Source organism: Myripristis murdjan, chromosome 10 (assembly GCF_902150065.1).
Source record: "Myripristis murdjan chromosome 10, fMyrMur1.1, whole genome shotgun sequence".
Classification (NCBI taxonomy): Eukaryota; Metazoa; Chordata; class Actinopteri; order Holocentriformes; family Holocentridae; genus Myripristis; species Myripristis murdjan.
The window spans coordinates 32,793,802-32,820,431 of record NC_043989.1 but is presented as its reverse complement, the minus strand read 5'-3'; the positions used below and the strand labels follow the sequence as shown (position 1 = coordinate 32,820,431).

At 41.6% G+C, this 26,630-nt stretch overlaps 1 pseudogene; it reads left to right on the top strand.

The window, feature by feature from the left end:
* Window positions 1-4,593: 4,593 nt before the first annotated feature.
* Window positions 4,594-25,677, top strand: LOC115366304 (piggyBac transposable element-derived protein 4-like; annotated as a pseudogene).
* Window positions 25,678-26,630: the final 953 nt, after the last annotated feature.

Below are 26,630 nucleotides of genomic sequence, written 5' to 3'. Positions count from 1 at the left end.
GGAATCAATGGAAACTAACTGCTGGAAAAGAGGTAAGAAAAAAAATGATACCAGTTCAAATATGATTGCTTGCTTTGGAAAAAGACTAGCAGAAATGTTTAGTATCTAGACATTAGCCTAAGCATGCAAAATCATTCCTTTAACAAGGTGTGATCAAAAAGTTCCTGATGTGGATGAAGCCTTGGATGCTTACTTTTGATATCATTGAGAACATATGCGTCACGTTCCTGGCTCAGGGAAAATGACAAAGGTGGAGACATCACACATGGAATTGTTCTTAAGAAATTAATTTATTAATGAAACTCAAGAAAAGGTAATGGTTGTAGTGTGTGGCTGCGTGTATGAAAGTAAATATGGTGGTGTGTGTATAAGAACATAAACAAACCCCAAAGCAACCAACTAAGCAAAAGTTCTCCCACTGCCCATTGGCTCACAAGGCCAAATGACTAGGGCCTGATGACGGAGGTCTGTCCAGCATGGAGAGCAGAGAGAGACTGACTGACCTGGCTGAGCATTTATGCATGCTGCCACACCCAGCCAGGTGCCAGTCATCCCCCTAATGAGCTCCTCCAACTCTGGCAGACAGGGCCAGGAAGGACCAGGAGCCAGTATAACTTCTAGAGGCCATCACAGGAAAGACCAGGAGGCAGCATGACCTCTCGAGGCCATCACAATATGGAAAAGAGTTTGAAAGTCTTTGAAAGGTAGCTGGAGCATTTCGCAATCCAAATGGCATAACAGTGTAAGAATACAAACCAGAGGGAGTCACAAATGAACAGATTTCTCTGGCTCTTGCAGAAAGAGGCACCTGCCAGTAACCCCTGGGAAGGTCAAATTTGCTAACATATTTAGCAGAACCCACTTGATCGATACAATCATCCACCCTTGGAAGAGGGAAGGAATCGGGCTTTGTAACAGAATTAACCTTTCTGAAGTCAGTGCAAGGCCTAAACGTGGAATCAGGCTTACTGACAAGGAGACAGGGAGAAGCCCAACTGGAGGTAGATGGTACAGCAAGACCACTTTCCAGCATATATTCTACCTGTGCATCCAGCCCTTTTCGCTTTTCTGGCCTAACCCTGTAAAATCGCTGAGTAATAGGTTTTGCATCCCCCACATCAACATCATGCTCAATCAAATTGGTACATGTAGGGGTGTCAGAGAAAAGACCTGAGGCCTGTACCATAAAGCTGGATTTCAGCTTAGCGAGCTAACTTCAGGCTTAACCCTGGCTTTTCTGTACCATAAAGGTGGCTTACTTTTTATCGGGCTGCGTTGCCGTGGTAACGTATGCTGAACACCTAACCTGCTCCGGAGCAGGTTAAGTTCAGGATAAGAGCTCAGCAGGTAGAAAAGCCCCACCTACTGACCAATCAGCTCTCTGGGAAAATGGCCTGCCCATTTTCCCTTTCTTCTTCTTTTATAAAATTAAAATTAATACATTTTACAATTCTTCTTGTATTTTTTTTGTTTGTTTGTTTGTTTGTTTTTTTTGTTTCTCATGACTGCACTGTCCAACCAAAAATTGATCTTGTAGACTGATGTAGCCTAATGTTTTTTTTTTTTTTGTTTTTTAATGTTTATGAAAATAAATTAGGGGAATTTAATTCAGAGGGTTAAATAAAAGTTTGATAAAATACACGCCAGCCTCTGGGCTCCTTTAGGTTTCCATTAGTTTGCTCATATTTAGTATTTAGGGAGTCTGCCCTGAGAAGTCCACATGAGAGTTGATGCTAAATGTTTTACTGTCTTTAAGTGACAGTGAAATAATATTTTAACCAGCAGAATAATCACGAGGCGTTAGATGCTTTATAAAATGAAATATCAAAACCAGTTGAATCAAAGTGACGATTCTGACGAAACTCAAACTGAGGGCAGCGGTCCAGCGAGGGTCGCCCCTCACTGTTAGAGAAGGCCAGTTCCTCTGCGGGAGTGTATGGCTGAGTGGGAGACACATTCATTTATTGAACACGCACGTTACTGTAGTCAGTTCTACTCGTGCCGTCATGGTGTGGAAGTCAGATTATAATCCCACTAATTTACGCATTGACACAGACGGCGATTTTTTGCCAGCATTCCTTGCGGCTTTTGGCAGCTGCAACTGTGTTGCTTTTTGCCTGGATTATTGATTTATATTCCTCGTATTTATTAATGATTATTGTCTACTCCTCGGTTGTGACGTGTGCAGCTCGGGTAGATTTTTCCATGTCTGCGATTGGTCGCATGCAGCAAACCCCGCCCTTTTTATGTGAGCGCGCACAGATCTAGATTGGAAAGCCTGGGTTGAATTAGTGAGTTGATAGCCGGCTTTATGGTACCGAAAATCCTGAGTGCTGATGTCTCGTTAAGTGAAGCCAGATAAGTAAGAGAAAGCCCGACTATGTTAATCCAGCTTTATGGTACAGGCCTCTGGGTATCTTTGTATAATCTCAACTAGTTGTTCACACTTAGTCACATCCAAATGTCCCAGCAGTGAACCCAAGTTGGCCAGAGTTTCAGAACTTTTAAGTCTAGTTTGTAACACCCTATCACAAGAACTCTCTTCTTCCTCCTGTACCGTACTGGCCACTAGCACTGGATTACCTTGAGTATCGTCATTAGAAAGCTCACGTGCATAATAAGGTTTGAGTAGATTAACATGACAGACCTTAACTGACTCTCTTATTCATCTCAATCAGGTAGTTTTGTTCTGTAACCCGACGGACTACATTACAGGGGCCAAAGAACTTAGCTTGAAAAGGGGATTCAACCAGTGGCAGTAGAACCAAAACCTGGTCGTCTGCACTGAACTCACGTCGCTCTACATTGAGGTCAAACAGCCGCTTCATTTTCTTCTGAGCTGTTTGCAAGTTTTGTTTTGCCATTTCCCCAGCCTCATAAAGCCTTTGCCTAAACCCATTCACATAAGAAATCAGATTCTGCGGGGGATCAGACATCACCCACTGATCGCGAATCACAGACAAGGGACCACGAACAGTGTGAGCAAAGACAAGCTCATTGGGGCTGAAGCCCGTACTTTCTCGGACAACTTCTCTGGCCGCCATGGTAAGCCCTCCTGCCAATCTGCCTTTAATTCAGTGCAGTAAGCACGCAACAATGATTTCACATGCTGATGAAAACGTTCAAGTGCCCCTTGACTCTGTGGATGATATGCTGAAGACATGTTATGAGCTATGTGAAGTTGTTTAAGAACTTGGGAAAACAGCCAAGAAGTAAAGTTAGAGCCTTGATCAGTTTGTATGATTTTGGGAATTCCAAACACCGACATGAACTGACTAATAGCCTTTACCACAGACTTTGCAGTGATTAACCGCAGAGGATAAGCAACCGGATATCTAGTCGACTAACACATTATAGTCAACAAATAAGAACAACCTGACTTGGACCGAGGAAGAGGTCCCACACAATCAACTATCAGGTGTTCAAAAGGCTGATTCACTGCCGGAATTGGATACAGAGGTGTTGGTTTTAACGTTTGATTAGGCTTGCTTGTAATTTGACAGGTATGACATGTTTTTATATATTTAGAAACATCACGTTTTACACGGGGCCAGAAAAAATTCTGGATCACACGTGCCACTATCATGTGCCGTTTGAATCACTGATGTTCGAAATTTTTCACGCAGTACAACTTGCACAATGGGGTCACCACCAAACCCATCTCCATAAGGAGCCCAAAATCTAAGCAGTATGTCATCCTGGAGCACATATCCCTGCCTAAGTTTTCCCACCTCAGAAGAAGGCAACACCAAGTCATACAGAACCTTCAGAGACTGGTCCTTTTTCTGTTCCTCCACCAGCTCTGAATGAGACACACAAAGATCATTTGGCATAGCTAAGGAAAACTTCTTGACCTCAGAATTGTCCGTAGTTACCCCACTGTCAGTCATGGTCATGGCAGTCCTGGCTCAAGTCACAGCACAAACTGTAGACATTTTTTCCTCCAACTCATTTACCTGCTGCGGCTGTGGAGCACAAACTGGAGCCACTGCTTGATCTTGTGCAGCGCCCTCTACAGGATTGAGAGGGGAACAACAAGGGGGGGACAAATCTAGCCCTCATGTTGTGTTCCGGTCGAATGTGACCATTTTAAAAGTTTTGTCTCTAAAAAAATTTAGTTAATGTGATCAGACTGACCTAAGATTCCATGACTTTGTCCACAAAGAGGATTTCAACAGACAAAATAAATTTTATTTATTTGCATACAACTTTGCGCTTTTCATTCAACTTTTGGACGTTCTTGTTGTTCCGGTCAAAAATGACCGGCCATTGGAAATGAATGGGGGAACTACAATTAGTGTAAAAAACTGAGCTCAAGTACATCCTCATTTGTCAGCTGGGGTCACAGACACACACACACACACACACACACACACACACACACACACACACACACACACACACACTCACTCACACACTCACACACAGGCACACACACATACACACACACAAGGAACAAACAGCTGCGTTCGGGAACCTTTTCCCTGTAGAGACTCTCTCCTGCAGGTGCATGACCTGTTGGTATATACATATATATACATCCTGTTGGCAGTTTTTTTGAGGCCTTGCTCCAGTTCATTTTGTGGCAGCACCATGGCAAGATATACAGCACGTGAGGCTCTTGATCTTATTGTTGAGGGCCAGATTGGTGAGGAAGAGAGAGGACAGGATACTGGAAGTGAGGATGGATTAGAGGAGGATGTGTCAGAAACTGAAGATGACACAGAATATAATCCAGACCAAGAAATATCGGATGGGGAGGAATACAGTGATGAGGAGGATGTCCATGCCGAGACTGCTATCACATTCATGTCAAAGAATGTGAATTTATCCTGGTCTTCATCTCCACCTGAGAATCAAGGCAGGCTTTCGGCTGAAAACGTCATCAGGATGACTCCAGGACCTACAAGATATGCCATGTCCAGGATTGATGACATCAAATCCTGCTTTGAACTGTTCCTGACTGAGTCCATCACAACCATAGTAATAAACATGACCAATTTGGAGGGGAAACGGATCTACGGAAACAAGTGGAAGGAGGTAACCCAGACAGACATCAACGCATACATTGGTCTTTTGATTCTGGCTGGTGTGTACAGGTCCAAAAACGAATCTACCAGCAGCTTATGGGATGCACAATCTGGTCGGGCCATTTTTCGGGCCGCCATGCCACTCCAGAAATTTCACGTTATCAAGGGTGATCCGTTCTGACTACCGTGACACAAGACCAGGCCGTCATCAGCGAGACAAAATGGCAGCGATCAGAGACGTTTGGGACAAATGGGTGGAGCGCCTGCCACTAATCTATAACCCAAGTCCAAATGTTACAGTGGATGAGCGTCTAGTTGCTTTCAGGGGGCGCTGCCCTTTTAAACAATATATGCCAAGCAAACCGTCTAAATATGGCATAAAGATATGGGCAACATGTGATGCCAGGACAAGTTATGCTTGGAACATGCAGGTTTATACCGGCAAACCTGCGGATGGTGTCCCTGAAAAGAATCAAGGGAAGCGTGTGGTCCTGGAGATGACTAAAGGTCTCAAGGGACATAACATAACATGTGATAACTTCTTCACCTCCTACGCTCTCGGTCAGGAACTGCTGCAGAAGAAATTGACCATGGTGGGGACAATCCGGAAAAACAAGCCTGAGCTGCCTCCAGCCTTACTTGCTACCCAGGACAGGGATCGTTTTTCCTCTAGATTCGCCTTCACCGATACTCACACTCTGGTGTCCTACTGTCCAAAGAAAAGAAAAAATGTGCTCCTGATGACGACTCTGCACAAGGATGCTACTGTGAGCACCAGGGAGGACAAGAAACCCAATGCCATCCTGGATTACAACAGGTACAAAGGCAGAGTTGACAACCTTGATAAGGTATGTTGATTTTTATTTTTCATGCACTTCTCTCTTAACAGATTGTTTGAACTGCACTATAAAAGACTTGGTTTTGGTAGAGTAAAGATTAAATTTATGAACAACACTGAGTCAGTTCCATCAATTTGAATATGTAAACATGTCAGAGGAAGACGCTGCGTTGGCCTATGGTGGTGTTCTACAACCTCTTAGATGTGTCAGCGTACAACGCATTCGTGGTGTGGATGGAGGTGAATCCAGGATGGAAGCAGGGGAAATTTTTCAAGAGGAGGCTATTCCTGGAGGAGTTGGAGAAAGCCATGCTGGCACCCTACATTCAGCGACGCCAACACCTTCCCCGAATGGCACCCTCTGCAGGATTGGTGAGAGAGACACAACGCCAAGAAGCAGGATCACCTGCTGCAAAAGTGAGAGGTTGGAAAAAGGAAGAGGTGCAGTCTGTGTGCACCAAGAGATGTGAAAACAAGCAAATGTGGCTGTTTGACTTGAATTGACTCTTGAAATGTTTGCAAATATGGGCCTTACATCATCCGGCCACATAGGCCCATCAGGCACCAGATCATTTCCCAAGATTATGTCAACTCCCCTCACTGGCAGTTCTGCCCGAACAGCAACCTCCACGTCCTTCTGGAAGAAACCACAGGACAAGAACATCTTATGCCAGGGATGTCCAATCAGGTGCCATGGAGGGCCAAGAGGCTGCAGGTTTTCACTCCAACCAAGACCTCCACCAGGTGACTTCACTGATTAGTTCCTCCTTCCTGACACAAGGTGAGGTGATGAGTGAAGTCACTTGGTGGAAGTCTTTGTTGGAATGAAAACCTGTAGCCTCTTGGCCCTCCATGGCACATGATTGGACACCCCTGTCTTATGCACTGGAACAAAAAGGGTTTGAAGAGCCAAACCTCTAACTGGCACACAACCTACTGTGTCTGATTGTGGAGAAAAAGGCAAAACAGCCTGTCTCACAAATGTGTGCATAGATCCTGAGTCCCTCAACACCCTAACTGGGATTTCTTCATCACTCCCACTTAGCCTTACAAAACCCTCAGACAGGAATATACGATAACCTTAATCAACTTCAGAGGTGTGCATTGATTCCACTGTCATTTGAAAAGGTGCCACCAACTCTGTAGCTGCAGTAACAGGTTTGCGTACTGGTGCTACCAACCCAGCTGACTTAACCTGGACAGTTTTACCTCTCCCCTTTAACACAGGACATTCTTTCTTCCAGTGACCCTTTTGATGACAATAATGACATACCTCTGGCCCACCTTTACCATGAAGTTGCAGCTTTATCCTTGGAAAACCAGTAGTCTGAGATTTTTCACCATTAAACTGGGATTTCTCCTTGTTATGTTCTCCAAAGACTGCTGCTTCACTTGGAAGTGTGACTTTGTGTTCAGTAATGTATGTTGAAATGTAGCCTGGTACAGCCTGTTTAAATTGCTCCAGTACAATTAAATCACACAACTTTGGAAAGGTTTCTACCTCAGCTGACTTACATCAGTGATTAAAATGTGAAGCCAAATCTCTTGCAAACTCCATGTGTTTTCTCCAGCCTCTGAACTTTTGGCATATGGTTCAGCCACAAGCTCATAAACTTTCAAGACAGCTGCTTTTACCTTCGTGTAGACCTTGCAATCTGCCACTGACAGAGGAATACACCTCTTGTGCTTTTCCTGTGAAGACACACTGCAACATTAGCGTACGTTCATCATCAGGCCAACCCCTAGCATCAGCCGCCCGTTCAAACATTGAAAAAAAGTTTCTACATCCTTTTCATTGAACTTTGGCATTAACCTCAAATTTTTAGCCATATCAAAACGAGCAGCAGTAACATCCTAATTAACAGTACCAGCATGCAATTTTCCTTCTCCAATTAGACCCATTTTTTTGTTCCACTTCCATTTTCAGTTGTTCCATCTTGTATTTCATTTTTTCCAACTCTTTCTCATGTTCCAATTTCAAAATCAACAACTCCTTCTGCTGTTCAAATGTCAACCCCCGGCACCGTAGTATTTACACCACTCTTACCACCGTCGTCAGTCAGGACTCCTTCTTGCAGGCTTGCTCTTATAATACTCTTGATGGTCTCCTTTGTGTGCCTGGCATCCACGATCAGTGTAGTGTTGTGCTATCTTGAGTAACTGTTCTTTGGTACATTGTTTCAATAATTCATGTGCAGGAGAGTTAATGAAATCTTCTACAATATTAGCCATAACTAAACCAAATCTAGTAAACTAGATAACCTAATGGAGGTAAACTAAACAGTACAAACAGTGTCCCAACACTGGGTTGTTGCCTAACCAGAAAACTAGATGTTCTCAACACTAGTCTTCAGTGGCATTGCTGAGTTCACCAGCAGCCCTCCCAGGTTACCACCCAAAACTGGAAAATGACAAAGGTGGAGACATCACACATGGAATCATTCTTAAGAAATTAATTTATTAATGAAACTCAAGAAAAGATAATGATTGTAGTGTGTGGCTGCGTGTATGAAAGTAAATATGGTGGTGTGTGTGTGTGTGTGTGTGTGTGTGTGTGTGTGTGTGTGTGTGTGTGTGTGTGTGTGTGTGTGTGAGAGAGAGAGTGTGTGTGTGTTTAAGAACATAAACAAACCCCAAAGCAACGAACTAACCAAAAGCAAAAGTTCTCCCACTGCCCATTGGCTCAAAAGGCCAAATGACTAGGGCCTGATGACGGAGGTCTGTCCAGAATGGAGAGCAGAGAGAGACTGACTGACCTGGCTGAGCATTTATGCATGCTGCCACACCCAGCCAGGTGCCAGTCATCCCCCCAATGAGCTCCTCCAACTCTGGCAGACAGGGCCAGGAAGGACCAGGAGCCAGTATGACCTCTAGAGGCCATCACAGGAATGACCAGGAGGCAGCATGACCTCTCGAGGCCATCACAATATGGAAAAGAGTTTGAAAAAAAAAAAATCCATGTTTCTGAATAGCAAACTGCATCTGCAAGGGTGTAGAGCAGAAGAGTGGGTGTTACAGTAAACAGATCCTGCCAGTTGCTGTCTGCCTATCAACTAAAGCTTCACAGTTGGTGTAAATGTCAGAACACATCAGTCCCACACACCCAACCTTTCCCACCGATCAATACACCGATCAGGAGGGAAGCACAACCCCTATGGATATCAGCCACATTGTTCAGTAACAGCAATAGCACCTCAGTGGTCAAATGGAAACAGTGCTAACAGTAATCTTTTAGGAAGAAATTGTGTCTCTTCCGGATGGGCTTAAGGATAAATAATCTCTATAGAAATGAATCTTCTAAAGAAGCAAAGAACAGGGACAAAAGCAACACCATTATTTGTCATAGTACTTATTTTGGCATCTTTGGTGTTGAGCAGTTGTTGCTTTGGTATATATGCACTGCATTTTCCAGTATTTGTTTAACAATAGTGCCGTTGTCAATTGCAGATGCTGCACAACAGAGCACCTAGACAAGTCTTGGCTTGTTCAGTCAGGCCAGAACACATTACATGGCCAAGTGTTGCAGGACATCTCCCACTTGCCAAGCTACTGAATCCCATCTTGCATCAAAAGCTTACTATTTAGGATGAGGCAGCAATGCGGGTTTGTACATTACAAGACTGAACAAGCAAGCCTGGCTTCAGAAAGTCCCTGCCTGACACATACATATTACATTACGAGAGTCACAGAAATACAGGGCTGTTTTCACTAACCCCAAACTGGCCATTAACAAAATGCAACGTGCTTTGGAAGATATGTTTGGTACTGTGAGAGATGTCTAACTTCTAACTTCTTATCTTAATCACAAGCCATGCCTGGACTCCATATTCAAAAAAAGATGGATGATCAATTTATCAATGCATCAAGAGGCTGCAGTTTTTGTTTGAACATGCATGTGCGCAGATGGAAAGAACATGATGACAACTTTAGGGTGGCGCACATACATATTTATCAGAATTAGGGCAATCAGAATAACAAAGCAAGTTGGAAGTGGCAAAGTTTCCATGACAAAAGTTGGATAATGCCCTCACCTTATTTGTTTTCATAATTACTAGGGATGAGCGAGTACACCACTATCTGTATCTGTATCAGTTCAACCATCTACATCAGGGGTACTCAATTAAAATTCAAAGAGGTCCAGTTACTAAAATTTCCTCCCAGCAAAGGTCCGATTCTTATAATGTCTAAACCGGAAGTGGGTTCGTGATCAGAAGTTGCGCTATTTATTGTTCGCTAGAAAACTATTTACAGAACAGCCTCAGAATTGCGTTTAAGATCAATGTTTGATTACAACAGTACAGTACAACACATGCAGTAGGCAGTTATGAAATACTAAATAAAATGCAATGTACAAGTTTTCATACTCAAAATAACTCTTTTTTAATTTTTAAATTTCTGTTTTTTTTTTTAATCAAACAGTGTGATTTTTTGTTTTATTATTATTATCATTTTTTTTAAGTACCTAATGTTCTTGTCAAGGAGAGTTTTTTTTATTTTTATTTCCACAGAAAGTTAAACATAATCTTGATTATGGTGTGTGTGTGTGTGTGTGTGTGTGTGTGTGCGAGTGAGAGAGAGAGAGATTATATGTGTGTGTGTGAGAGATTTTTCTGACAGAAGCTGTGATTTTGATTCGATAATCATTTATTGTCCAGCCTTAGCGCTTGTAAACGTAAACAATCAGCTGTATATACTAGTTTCCAACCACTTGGTTTTTGTATTAATTTCTGTACTTTATTTTATTTCCTGCTGCTGTTTGTGTTTGTACCTGTTTTGTCAGTACCTTAGATCTTGCCATTTATGTTTGTGTGGAGACATTTGAGAAAATAATTAAAAATAATTAAATTATAAAATGTTAATCTAATGCCCAAATGAATCAGTTCATTAATATCTGTGTTTGCCAATTAACTGCCTTTTATCAAAATGCAGTTTGTTAAACACTCTGAAATTGTTATACTAGCTTCTTGATTTGTCTCAAAGAGTGCGCCAGATTGAAGCATTTCAATTCCATATATTCCAAATTTTCAGCCAGGGGGCACCCCCCACCACCTAAGAGCTAAAATTGGCCAGGGAAAACCCTGCTCTCATATATTTCAGTAGCTGTTTTGCCTGATAGGTGGGCAGTCTATACTGTAAACTGACAGAAAAGGATCGTTAACGGTGACGTTATCAAGACAAAACGACTGTTAATACGTGACGTTGAATATTAAGTCTCAATCTTACCTTTTAAAAAAATTACTTTCAGTTTTTGTTGAGTGCTGTCTGGCGTTCCCGTGTTTATCAATTAGACCGGAAGTGGCAATGCCCCGCTTGTCTGGAATCCGGAAGTTAACTGACGTCACTGTGAAAAGGATCTATTCAGCCACACCTCAGACATCAGGTATTCAAACGTCATTGGTGTAGACACCTGACACTCAAACATGTCTGACCAATGGGGAAGCATCCGCCCACTGCGGGATGTTTGTCAAAATGATTAAAAAAAAAAAGATTCCAAAACTTTTTTCACTTCATTCAAAAGAAAAAAACAACTCCAAAACTTTTTTCACTTCAATCAAAAAAAAAAAAAAAAAAAAAAAAAAAAAAAAATTCAATCAAAGAAAAAGAGTTTAAATGCAGTTTTTTGGGTCTCATTTTTTTTTTTTTTTTTTTGCATTCAAACACTTTTTTTTTGATTGAAAATGTGTTTTTTTTTATTGAAGTTTTTTGATTGAATTTTTTTTTATATATAATAATAAAGACACAAATCTACCTTCATAAGTGTGGACATGGCATAATTTTTCAGTGACTGGAGATGACTTTGAGACGGTAAACCATGATAATGGACTTAAAATGAACTTGAGCTTGAATAAACTTAAAGTGTGTTTACATATTGTCACCTATATCATACAGTAATATGGAAACTGTATGTAATAAGTGACGGTACTATGAAAGTGATGGACTGAAACTCTTGGGCCACACTTTGTCATGATCTAATTTTTCTTTTGACATTATACTAATCTATCAAAATTATTTTAAGATTGGCATTTTGTAAATACCCTCCACAGGCCTTTTTCCAGGGGCTTTAAAGGGATAGTTCACCCATCTCTAAAAATGTGATATTATTTCACTTCCCCCCCAGCTGTTCTGTAGGACAGTAGTGGGGCTATCTTCCTCTCCTTGTTACTGAGTGCTGGATACTGGCTGGATGCTCCAAATGCTAACTGTTAGCCTCCTGCCACTGAGGTGGACTTCCCCCCAGCTAACATTCTGAAAAACAACCACTTTAAACCATCATTAAATTGTTGAATAAACAAAGTTTGGATTTGATGGTGTGTAGTTGTTATATAGGACAGTGGCATCACTACTGTCCTAGCTGTTGCTAGGAAGTAAGTGAAGGCAGTGAAATAATATCATAGTTTTCAAATCAGTGAGCTAATCCCTAAAAAACAAACAAACCTCACTGTATAAGCAATATTGAGTAAATGATTTTATTTATTTATTTATTTATTTCAAATTCCTGATCTTACAGGCTGACTAATTTAATTATGTTACACTTATTATATGTAACATATACCAACACCTACTATATGTGTCTGGATTTCCAAGTCAACAAATGGCAGAATTTTTCAAGTCCTAGGAGAAAGAGATGGAAGGGGACCGAAAAAATTGGGGAGGTAGACAGGTAATGTGACAAAGACAGAAGACAGAAATATCACTGAGGTTAATACAATTTTATGTTAATAGAAAATTAGGTAAAAAAAAAAAAAAAAAAAAAAGAGTTCAGTGTTTTCTTCAAGGACACTTTGCATGTGGCAGTTTGCACTCTGGGTATTGTTTTTAATGTGTGTGTGTGTGTGTGTGTGTGTGTGTGTGCGTGCGTGCGTGCGTGCGTGCATGTGCATGCTCATATTTCAAGTAAATCTGTATGTGTTCATCTTTGTGTGTATTGGTCTGTCTTTTACAGTTAAATACACAGCACATTTCCTTTTTTGAATTTTGTCTGTGTCATAGATAACAAGTTAATCAGCTTTCATGGGAGTAAGAGGGCATTGCTTGTAAGCATGTTAATTTCATGCTTACAGGTGGCCTATTTTTCCCAGCTATGAGGCTGTTAGCAAGCATCAAAGCTCAATTTCAAATGCTGATATGCATTTATATTAAAACTGATGCTGCTAGGTGATCCATTCCAATCACAACAGAAGAAGGTAGATGTATTACAGTTGTTAAATAGGCTGGCAGCAAGATGTCTTCACTCTTTCCTGAATCAGTTCCTCCACTTTAAAAGCTTGCCCATGGTAAATGAGGCATGATGGCAGCACAGTTGTGGGCTTGACATAAACCCTAGGCTCAAAATCACCTCACACATTTAGATTGGTAGATACTCCTCCAGTGTGTTGTAGACACACTGGTGGTGGGAAAGTAGCCATTTTTGTGGAGGTTACTGTTTAAAATTATGTGCCGCTATTTAGGCTGCAATCTGTGCAGCTATATGGAAATGTTCCTAAGTAACTGGCTGGTAACTATGTAGTACTTAGTAAAGAAATATATGAGAAATACACACACACACACACACACATATGTGTGTGTGTGTGTGTGTGTGTGTGTGTGTGTGTGTGTGTACATATATATATATATATATATATATATATATATATATATACACTACTCACAAAAAGTTAGGGATATTTGGCTTTCGGGTGAAATTTATGGAAAATGTAAAAAGTTCATGCTACAGTGATATTATATCACGAAAGTAGGGCATTTAAGTAGAAGCATACACTGGTGATTTCCTCATCTCAAACAATTTCTTGAAACAAAAGCCAACAACAGTGGTGGGTATACCACAACAAAAAATGTCAATGTCTCAATAACTTGTCATGTGCCCTTGAACATCAATTACAGCTTGACAACGATGTCTCATGCTGTTCACAAGTCGAGTTATTGTCATGGCATGGCATCCCACTCTTCTTGAAGGGCGGCCCTCAGGTCATTGAGGTTCTGGGGTACAGAGCTCCGAGCCTCTACACGGCCACTCAGCTGATCCCATAGGTTTTCTATGGGATTCAGGTCTGGAGAAAGTGCAGGCCACTCCATTTGAGGTACCCCAGTCTCCAGCAGCCGTTCCCTAATCATGCGACCTCGATGAGCTGGAGCATTGTCGTCCATGAAGATGAAATTAGGCCTATGTTGTTCATGCAGGGGCACAATGACTGGATTAATGATGTTATTCAGGTAGTATGGGCTTGTCACTGTACCATTCACAAAGTGTAGGGCAGTTCTGTACTGACTAGACTCACACAGTAACACCACCACCACCAAAGGCTCGTCTGGTGACAACAGTGGCTGATCCATAGTGCTCTCCTTGATGTCTCCAACATCGTTGGCGGCCATCATTTCTGCTCAACTTGAATCGGCTTTCATCAGAGAACAGCACTGAGGCCCACTGGTCCCTCGTCCAGCGTAAATGCTCCCTGGTCCATGCAAGACGATGACACCTGTGCCTGGTGGTGTGGTCAGGTACCCTTGCAGGTCGTCTAGCATGCAGACCATGCTGATGTAAACGGTTTCAAATGGTCTGACATGACACTTGGGTGCCTCTCACCTCCCTTAAACGTGCCTGGAGTTGAGTGGCATTCATCACCCGGTTCCGCAGGGCACTGTTCACAATGAAGCGGTCATCAGTGTGGGATGTGGCCAAAGGATGTCCACTTCTATGCCTTTCTGTGACTCTTCCAGTCTCTCTGTATCTCTGTTGCAACCTGCTGATGACACTCTGTGACACTCTAAGCTCAGTGGCCACTTCCGTCTGAGAACATCCTGTTTGAAGCCTCGCAATGGCGAGGTGCTGCTGATCAATTGTTAGGTGTAGTCTTGGTCTCATGATGTCAAAATGTGAACAGCATGATGAGGAGGACTGTTTAAATACCAATTCTAATTGAACCAGGAAATTTATTGGTCGATTCATGGATCAAACACCTGATGTGAATTTTGTCGTTAAACTCTTTGTTAGAGAACAGCAACTTTGTTCATGAGACCCAAAAAACTTTGAACAGCAATGTTTCAGTACTGCAAAAAGTACTGAAACATTGAACAGTTGGACATGTGCATTCAAAAGTTTACAGAAGGTCACATTAAGTTCACCTGTAAAGGTTATAATGCATTTTAGGTTCATCCTGAAATTTCACCCGAAAGCCGAATATCCCTAACTTTTTGTGAGTAGTGTATATATATATATATGCCTTTGGGCTGCAGCGACGTTAGAGAGCTTTATATAGGGCACTGAGAAGGGAGGTGAAAGCAAGGAAGCACACCCACAGGTGACCGGCGGGGCTTTGCCATTTGTTAAAGACACACCTTCAAGCAGGTTTCCATGTTGTAATGGAAACACAAATCCCAGCTGCACTGGGCTGGCACGTAGAATCAAATCGAATATAGCCAAGCCAGCATGTGTATGGAAAAACACTTGAAATGTGCCTACAGCTCTATCTCCTCCTAGTTCATTCGTTGTTATTTTGTTTATTCCAGTATTTATGCTTCTTTTCTGTTCTTTTGATGAAGGAGGGCCTGCTAAGTTTTTTTCAAGTTTGTTTATTAATATAGGTTACAAATTGTGCTTTTGCATATCAAAAATTTCACTCTGGTTTACAGTAGCTTCTAGTGCTTACATGTTTTCAGTTGCCTGGCACTGTTTGAGACAAATCATTTGGAAAAGGGGCAGCAGTAATGGGTGTTTACAAAAATACATAATAGGTGATTAGATCAATGATCCATCAATTATACATCAATCAATCATTAGCTAAATGTCTTATAAAATCAATGCCGCACTGCACAATACCAGAGCTAAACAAATGGCAGTAATTGTTGCAGCAAATGTGAGCAAACAAGGGGCGCCCCGGTGGCTCACCGGTAAAGCACATGCACCATGTTCCAGGGCGTAGCCCTGATCACAGTGACCAAGGTTCAAATCCAACCTCAGGTCCTTTGCTGCACATCATGCCCTCTCTCTCCTTTGCCTTTTCTGTCTATCTCTACTGTGACTGTCAAATAAAGCAGAAATGCCAAAAAAATAATCTTTAGGAAAAAAAATGTGAGCAAATATATTGGTAAGGAGCCTATACTGCTAGCTTTTTGGGACATTGGTACACGAGTCTGTGTTGTTTCTGTTTTCCAGTTCAGCACATTTTGCCTTCTCATGTCACTGCCTAAACTATGCCTGTGGTCCCTCAAAAGGGCATTGATTGGTCTAGCCAAATGCTTTGGTTGAAGATTGGCCAGACTGGCTTTGTGAATCAAACTAATTTGATCTCACAAGATCACATGGCTGCTTGTGCAAGGCTAGTTTACAAGGAGTTCCTGGTCTCAAACTTGACAGTTCTTTGTAAAGTTGCAGTTTTCTTCATTTTCAGGCCCAGCAGGGTATTTGTGTTTGAAATGACATGCTTGTTCAATCTGTGAAGTAGGCATGTTCTCACTAAAACTGTGTTATTACTTTTACAGGATATGCATACTTGGGAGGGAGTGAACATCTCTTCTAGCTGTAACTGGCAATTGACCAGTTTCCACACAGTCCTCATTTGATCTGAATCCTCTGTGCCAAACACTTGGATATGTATCATTTGAAGTGGCAGATCCTGCCCTGGTGACACCAAATTTCTTACTTATAGGGCAGCAGGATGCTCTGTGACCCCGAGTCAATCACGAAGTGCAGATGGTGTCACAGTCAGCTTGTAGTCATGGTTGACTACAAGCTACAACTACCATACCGGCGGCGCACATGCATGCAGCAGCTGATGGCTCCCTCAGTTTCAACAAAAATAGGAGCGATTCTTCTGTTTTTACTGCTGAGAATCGTACCACTTGCGTGTGTATTACTTATGACAGTAATACACTCCTCAACATCAGGAAAGGAAGTGCAAAAATTGAACTGAGTGCCGCGGACCTTGGGATTATATCTGCTCTCGGCGACCAGGGCGACCAGGGCGTTCGGATCGGACGTCATCGCGGGCGGTGTAGTCGACGCAGGAGGAGGGGGAGGCGAGCCGGGGTGCGACTGAGGCTGAGTAGGCTTGGACCCAAGGCTGTGCCGCTACCCAGCCTACTCCTGGCTAATGTCCGATCACAGGAGAACAAAATGGACGAGATACGGCTCAGGCTGACCCAGCAGGGAGAGATCAGACACTGCGGCGTTCTCATCCTAACAGAGACGTGGCTCCATGAAAACATACCGGATGAGGCTTTAACACTGGACGGGCGGAGCCTGTTCCGGGCCGACAGAACACAAGACTCCGGTAAGATGAGAGGGGGCGGGCTCTGTGTATACATCAATGATGCTTGGTGCACAGGTGCAGTCAGAGTGGATGGAAAATGTTCACCTGACATTGAGTTTTTACTGCTCAGATGTCGGCCATATTACCTGCCTAGAGAATTCACCAGTGTGTTTGTTGCTGCTGTTTACATTCCACCGGATGCAAATTCAAAAAATGCACTCCAGGAATTGTATGAGGTCATCAGCAGCCAGATGGCAAAACAGCCAGATGCTGTTATTATTGTTGCTGGGGATTTTAATCAAACAGACCTCAGAACTGTTCTGCCAAGATTCCACCAGCACGTCCACATCCCCACCAGAGGAAACAACACACTGGACCATGTCTACACCAATGTTCCTGGCAGCTACAGAGCCCTCTCTCTTCCTCATTTTGGCCAGTCAGACCACATCTCCCTACTTCTCCTGCCTACCTACATCCAGCTGACAAAAAGGGTCAAACCAACTGTAAAAACAGTTAAAGTGTGGACAGATGAAGCTGCAGCGGCTCTACAGGACTGTTTTGAATGCACGGACTGGCAGATGTTCAGGGATGCTGCTACCCAGGAGAACCATATTGACCTTGAAGAATACGCATCATCAGTGACATCATACATCAGCAAATGTGCTTATGATGTGGTAAAAACAAGGACAGTTAAATCATTCCCTAATGAGAAAGCCTGGATGAATGGAGAGGTGAGAGCTCTATGTAGAGCCAAAAAAGCTGCCTTCAAGTCAGGTGACAAAGAAGCCTACAACACCGCCAGAGCAAAACTGAAAGCTGGCATCAAGGAGGCAAAGCGAAGGCATCAGCAGAGACTGGAGAGAGACCTCAACACCAAAAACAGCAAAGACTTGTGGCAGGCGGTCAAAAATGTGACAGGCTACAAAACCAGGAGCGCTCCCATCATGTGTGAGGCCACGTTACCAGACGAGCTGAACACATTTTATGCTCGCTTTGACCTCCTCAATAGGGAATCAGCTGTAAAGTCTACTCCGCCTCCAGAGGACCGGCCACTGTCAGTATCCACAGTGGATGTGAGGAAAGTCCTGCTGAAAGTGAATATGAGTAAAGCTGCTGGGCCTGACAACATCCCTGGCCGTGTACTAAAAACATGTGCCAACCAGCTAGTAGATGTCATTACCGACATTTTCAACATATCACTGTCACAGGAGAGTGTTCCCACCTGCTTCAAGACAGCCACCATCATCCCTGTGCCTAAAAAGTCTGCAGTGTCTAATCTAAATGACTACCGCCCTGTGGCACTCACCCCCATCCTGATGAAGTGCTTTGAGAAACTGGTTCTCCAGCACATAAAGAACAACATCCCTGCCAGTCTGGACCCTCAGCAGTTTGCATTCAGAACCAACAGATCCACAGAGGATGCCATATCCACTGCTCTCCATTCAGTCTTCACTCACCTGGAGAAAAGCAGCACCTACATCAGAATGCTGTTTGTTGACTTCAGCTCAGCTTTCAACACAATCTCCCCCATGAAGCTGATTGGAAAACTGAACACTCTTGGCATCAGTACCACTCTCTGCAACTGGATACTGGACTTCCTCACAAACAGACCCCAGTCAGTTCGGATTGGCAGTCTCTCCTCCTCCACTCTAGTGCTCAACACTGGAGCCCCCCAGGGCTGTGTGCTCAGCCCCCTCCTGTTCACGCTGTACACCCACGACTGCAACCCCCGACATGGAGAGAACTCTATTGTGAAGTTCGCGGATGACACCACCATCATCGGCCGGATTTCCAACAATGATGAGTTTTCATATCGGGAGGAAATCAACCATCTTGCAAAATGGTGCACAGACAACAACCTTCTGCTCAACGTCAGCAAAACCAAAGAGCTGATAGTTGATTTTTGAAAAAAAGAGGCAAAGACACACAACCCTGTCTACATCAATGGAGCTGAGGTGGAGCAAGTGAGCAGTTTTAAGTTCCTGGGAATCAACATAACAGAGAACCTAACATGGACTTCACATATCTCTGCCCTGGTTAAAAAAGCCCAGAAACGGCTGTATTTCTTAAGGAAACTTAAGAAAGCAAAATTCCCACGCCAAGTTCTTGTCAGCTTCTACAAAGGAGCGATTGAAAGCATCCTGACTGGAAACATCACAAACTGGCATGGGATGTGCACGGCCCAGGACAGGAAGACTCTGCAGCGAGTGATTAAAACTGCCCAAAACATCATTGGCACCCATCTACCAAGCATCAGTGATATCGGGGAGGTGAGGTGCCTGCGCAGAGCCAAAAGGATCCTAAACGACAACACCCATCCCAGCCACAGCCTGTTCACCCTGCTGCCGTCAGGCAAAAGATACAGAAGTATCTGCTACCGTACCACCAGACTACAGAGCAGCTTCTTCCCTCAGGCTGTGAGACTACTAAATGCACCATCTGCACTCCTCCATGTTTAATAATTTTATTTTCTATACAATCAATTAATCAATCAAGAGGGAACCACACTTTAATTTCATTATTCAACCTGTTGTATAATAACAAATAAACTTCCTTGTATCCTTGTATCCTTGTAGTCAATTACTTGTGGGTCATCGTCATCCATCCATATCTACCATCTCAACAGAAATGTAGGAAATGAAAAATCCTATTCAAGATCTGTCTTAAGATGGCGATGATTGTGGATCCTCAACTTCCCAGAGCTCACTGACCAGTTCAGAGACTGTTCAAGTTGTGGCCAAGCAATGACACCTATGTCAACTGTGCTGAAGGGGAAGTCAATGAGAAAAGTGCACCTGCCTGTCACAAGGTCATACACCACCGTAACATAAATGACAGTAATGACCAAAATGCCAAGTAAAGGAATTCTAACAATACTTATATTACACTGATTCTTGGGAATTTGGGTAAAACAGGTTTTAATTTTGGAAAAAAAAAAGAGTTATGAATGAGTGAGTTAAATTACAAAATCTGAAGGTATATCATTATAGGCCAAGGTCTTGGCTGTTCAGCAATGTACCGGTGCAACCTCCTCATTTTGCATTTTTTTCATAAAATAGGTGTTTTTCCAGTTATTAGGCTACTTTGTTTTTGTCAACACCGTCACCGTAATGTTTTTTTTTTTTTTAATTTGAAAAACATATTTTTGTATTAAAAGAGACTATTACTTTAATAACCCAACAGCACCAAAGAAACATATTGTAAGCATATTCATTTAAAACCAATATAACTGCCTCTGATGGTGGTGACACTAATCTGACGGTGGTGACAGTCGCCTCATGAAAACATACAGTTCCAAAATTTATACCACTCAAGTCAATGGCTTCTTGCTTAACAACTTTATTTAACTATTTGGTACAAAAAATAACCATCCTGAGCACTGTTATAAGCATTTTTCAGACTTCAGTCATCACCGTCAGACAGAAAACCTGACGGTGGTGACGTCTGACGGTGGTGACAAAAACCTTCACATGATAAGCATGAGTTGTTTACATTAGCCATCTTGCTTCCCCCCTGTTGCTACCTACATCAGACCTCTTCTTAAAAAGTGTACATTTATGCCATAATCTAATCTAACATTTTTATACAAAAGTGACTGTAGCTGGGTTTCCATCCAAATATATCGAAATTTTTGAGCAAATTTTGTCAAAATGCGCAAAAGAAAATGCGAATTTATGCCTGTTTCCATTAGTTTTGTTTTGCGATTATTGAGAGGAGAGTGCGCCGTGAGATGATGCCATAAGATAGCGCCTGTGTCCACTGAACAACAACAACAACAACAACAACAACACTGAACAACATTGAATTCCCTATATAGGGAGTAGGGAGTAGTGAGTGAGTGAGTGATTTCTGACACAGCCAAACACTCAGCTGACACTCAACAGCTGATCATGGACAGATTCCTGCTGAACTTGTCAGCTCTTGGGAGAAGTCTTGTTACTATTTTGACAGCGCTAACTTTGTACCGAACCATCCTAAATAAGGAATAAGAGACTAATAATAATAATAATAATAAGACTGTAGAAGTGTGACGTGGTATCCGGTCCAGTCATCGTTTATTCGCAAAACCTGTTTCCACAGCAAAAAGTCACATTTTCTTTTATCGATACGCTAAGAAATCCACCCCCTCCAAGCGTAAAAGCTTTTTTGAGAATTTTCGGCCGTTTTTCGAATTTCTGGCGTTTCCATCCAAGTTTTTTTTTTTTTTTTTTTTTTTTTTTTTTCGCAATTTCTGAAAATGCGAATTAAAATAGGTGGATGGAAACCCAGCTAGTGTTGACATGTTATGGTTGTGACAATAGCAATGTCCAAATATATGAAGAGATTTAAGAGAAAATAGCAAACTTCCAGGAGCCTGAGTGGTCTTGAAGCATGCAGTAGAGCTGAAGGTTTGAAAAGGGCTCCTCAGGAATGTAATTGACCTTGTATTTGTGGAGTTTTTTGTTTTTTAAATAAATATCTGACGGTGGTGATGAATATGTGGGACACATTTTGAGCAACCACAAAATAATAGTAAATATTATTCAAAACTCATTGTTTGTAGTTTTTAATACATATGATGTACTCTTTCATGTGGTAAATATATTATTCAATGAAATTATTACTTTTTGTTGTTTTAATCAAGTTGAAATGATTATCTCCTATCCGAGGACTACTGGTTTTGTAGGGCATGGGCCAACATATAATCATTAAATTAATACAAATTAAAAATAAACCTATAAAAGAACCTTACAAATGTGCAAAGGACCCCCTGATTATGCCCTTGATTCTTTTTATTCATTAAAATGTTGTAAATTTCCAGCAGAAATAGCATTTTTCTTAGTGGGACATGATTTAAACAAATTCCCAAGAATCAGTGATTAACAAAACTAATCTGGGGGCAGTTGTTGAGAGTGTCATATCACTCATAATCTGCAGTTACCTAGGATTACCTATACCCACCCCCTTATGTAAGCAGAATTGTTTGGGGCATGCCTCCTCTTGTACTGATGACTGTGAGTCAGCAGGGGAGAAAGGCCAGTTAGACATTTCTCTGGTCCTTCTCCCCCACCTTTTGTTTGCTTGTTTGCATACATGCTTTAAGATTGTCATCCCATGTCTTCAACCATTGTACGTCTGTAACCCCCAGCCTCAATGGACCAACAATGACAATAAGAATGAACAAAATAACTGATTTAGAGGAACCTCTGTCTGTTGCCTATTGCTTTTAATTGGAGCCCCACAAGAGATGAGCATCCAGTGTCACTATTACCCGCTAAGAACTTTCCAGTAGTTTCTGCTTGTGAATGTTGCCAGTAAAGGGCCAGTTGTGAGGTAAAAATAACCTTTATATTCCAGCAGAAGAATGACTTCCATTCATGGCACGTCACATGGTGGGTTACTAATGAGGATTTGCCCCTGCTCACCTTGGACTGGCCTGGGTGGCTATAATTGATGATGGTATATTGAAGGATGAAGTGTATGTGTGTGTGTGTGTGTGTGTGTGTGTGTAGGCTGGAATATACTGGGACTGCTTGTTAAAATCCATGGCAAGGCAGTAGCCATAATTGGAAGATTGGCCTATAATAATATCATAGATGCTGTTTGTTTAACCCAACTACTGTGTTTTGTCCTTTCTGTTTAGAGAATGGACTACCCGAAGGCCTGCCCTGTTAGTTCAGTTATTTAAGTTATTATTGTTTTTGATTTCAGTCATGGGCGCCTTCACCGATTTGTTCCATCATTAGACATATTCTGTTCTGTTCTCTTTGCTATTTCTTCATTCTCTACAACATGTTTGTATGGGGTTGTTTTATGGTTAGAGGTGATTTTGGTCATGAGGTCATATTTCCAATACTCCAAGACCATGCGCTTCAGTTTTTGTAATTAAACTTTAACCATAATCCTAACTTGGGATTTGCCAGTACCCGTGAAGTTCAAGGACTGGCTTTTGTTTCCTTCTCCAATTTCACAATTTTATGCCCACAAGTCACAATCGGTTACCAGAGAAGTCATTGGAGAAGATGAGAAATTTCAGAAAGTGTAGACCTGAATGGAGAAATTGACTTTCAAAGGCAACAAAGGGCAATGCTTAGAAAAATGGTAAGATACAGACTACAACACTAACATCTGTTGTGCTTCCATAACTAAAAGTTGCCAATTTTTAGCTCACATTTACATCTGCCACAATACAAGTTTTTGCTCACACATCAGTAAGCACAGAAAACCAAGCCAAAGCATTCTTTGTTGATAGTAGCAAGTCATATGTTCACCATCATGCTCATGAATGTGTTTTAACTGGAAATGTGAGGGCCTTCTACAGCATACATGTAACAATAATAATATCCTTTATTTAACCAGGTAAAAAAAAAACTCAGTGAGATTTAAACTCTCTTTTCCAAGAGTGACCTGGCCAAGACGGCAGCACAAAAGCAGAACGGTTACACACAAGACACAAATAAAATACAATCACATAATGCAATCACACGATCCTACTGAGCTCATTTTCCTGTCTTTTATAATTGACTTGAATTCTCCCAGAGATATAAGATGTGTCAATTTCAAGTCCTTCTGCACATCATTCCAGGTAGACGGAGCAGAAAATTTAAAAGCCTTTTTGCCCAGTTCAGTTCTGACTCTCGGGACCTGTATCTGTATAATGTCCAAAGAACGCAGGCCATAACGGCTGTGGTTTCTACACAAGTGTAAACACAAATATGTAGGCAAAAGTCCAAAAATAGATTTATAAATAAAAGTCAGCCAGTGAGAGAGTCTACAGGCATACAGAAATGGACAATGTGCGAAGGCATTTAAGGAACAGTGATGTATATGATAGCTGCAACCAGTTATAAAACACAAAGCACAGTGATATACAGTATCCAGTTTCTTCAAAAACTGATCAGGAGCATTCATAAAAAGCAAGTCTCCATAGTCCAACAAAGGTAAAAAAGTTGTGGTGATCAAGTGTTTTCTGACTTGCAATGAAAAACATGATTTATTTCTAAAAAAGAAACCCAATTTCAATTTCAGCTTAGAAACAAGTTTATCGATGTGCAGTTTAAAGGACAGGTGACCATTGCAATTTCAACCCCATGAACAGTTTGCAACCTAGGAAGGTAAGATGGAAGCTGCTTGCCATTTGAAAATAGCATGGTGTTTGATTTATCTGCATTCAGCACTAACTTGGTAAGGCTGCCTGCAACAACTCAAGGGATTTTAAAGCTGAAGAAGATGTTTTGAGGACTCATGTGTGCACATACACAATAATGAAAATAATTGTTTGTTTCAGGTTCTACTGTATATGTGAAGCCCCACATTTCGCCAGTAATTTGGACTCACAGCAGGTCCACTGAATGGTTGGAAGTTGTAGTTCCAGGGTTCACAGATCTCAAGGGGATTCAAAATTTTAGAATGTTTTTTTTTTATTTTTCTTTTTTCTTTTTTATTTTTATAAAGATTATATTTTTGGGCATTTCTGCTTTATTTTGATCTTGTCAGTGTAGAAAGACATGAAGGACAGAGGAGAAAGAAAGGATTGCATTCATTCAGCCAAGAGCAAAACAAGGTGACCTTAAATGTTTGTAGCATACAGTGTTGGCATAATAAATGGATCACACTTTCCAATACTGGCGCCAGAGGAGTACCACACTGAGTATTGTAATGGTAAGTGGAGGCATTCCATCATACTACAAACAGTTGTGGAAAGGTGTTTTTTTTTTTTTTTTTTTTTTTTTTTTTTTTTTTTTTTTTGAAAATGGCTCAGGATTGTTGTAGCTAGCTGAAGATGGACTGTTTTTCAAAGAGAAGAAGAACCACGAACATCAGTGGATATGATCTAGCTTCTTGGAGTAGAGGTGAAGCTGCAAGAATCTGTGAGGATGTTATGAGGTGTTTGTAAGAAGAGAGGACAGCAGTCATGGTGCACCTTTCAACAAGATCTTTCAATGTTGCTGACATTTCACACAGCATAGTTCTTATTTGTCTCATTTCGTCTTCATTAATTATGCTGGTGGTGTCTTGTTGTGTTTGTAGGACAGCATCAGCCAGGACATGCCATGAACATGGGAAACATTGGTACCAGGGATACGGACAAAGGGAACAAATGCTCCACAGCTACAGCCTCCTCACCGGGACCCTCCTTGCCAGGGACTTCCTCACCCAGGACCTCCAAGCCGGGAAGTGCCTCGCCACCTGCTGCTCCCAACTCTGTAAGAGTAGCAAAAGGACACAACACATTAGCCCACTGTGCTTTTTCATGTGTATATTTAATTGTTTACACAGTCATCTAATCAAAGGTATTTGATTTTAACAGTATTTTACTGAGTTCGTTCAGCAGCCTGATTGGCTCTTCACTGCACCATTATTTCCATGTTGTGATTATGATTGAATTTTTAGTAGTGGCAACAATGAAAGAAATGGCAAATGAAAAAGATTTGTTTGCTTGATGTCCCCTCCCCCTTACCCACCTGGGTTGTTTTATAGTATAATGACTTGGTTTGTTCCTTGAATTGTAACATTTTTCAAACTTAAAGTTTGGTGTCCACTGTGTTTCTGTTGTTTTCAGAGGGCTGAGGGTGCAGATTAGTTTGGAGTTTGGTGGGAAGAAATGATTGAAGAATGGGACATTTTGCATCAGGAGGCTATAAGGTAGACACCTAATCCATCACCAAAATAAATGAAACATTAGTCAACAGCAATTTTGCTCTCTCTCTCTCTCTCTCTCTGTCTCTCTCTCTCTCTCTCTCTCTCTCTCTCTCTCTCTCTCTCTGTCTCTCTCTCTCTCTCTCTCTCTCTCTCTCTCTCACTCATTCACTCACTCACTCACACACACACACACACACACACACACGCGCACACATAAAACAAGCCATTAATACATGAGAGTGGACAGTGAAGGTTATGAAAACGGTTAAGTACACCTTATCACTGCAGAATACTGCTGTGATACTGCTTGTTTTATGTTGTTTAATCAAAAATGTTGTTCAGATTAAATAATCTGTGATTTGAAAGCATACTGCCAGCTTTAGCCTGAATAAGGGTTAGATCAACATATTGAACTGGTGTTGTTGTTTATCACAAGTGGGATTTTGGCCAGTCAGTGTTTTGTTTGACTGTATGTCCACTGTAAAATTGACCAGCATTGCATTTGCACTGTTTGTCTTTGGGAAGCCTTAAACGACCATAGCAGTAATTTTGAATGTTTGACCCATTTACTACAATTTGCCCTCATTTTAAATGTCAACAAACCATTTGCAAAACATGCAGAGGTAGTAAATATTTCACAACATAATGATCAAAATCCCTGCATTTTCAAATCTTCAAATTTAAATTTTTTGGTTGAAACAGCCAACTTATAATGTTCTGCTTCTGCAGCTAACAAATTCATGAACCACAGAAGTGATAACTGGCTAAACTATTGGACTATTGGACTATTTTCTGGTGGAGGGATTTCACTCTACCCAGTTTCAAGTCATCAAAACACAACAGTGCTGCTGCTTTTATATTACATATGTGTGTATAAATATATTTATATCTATA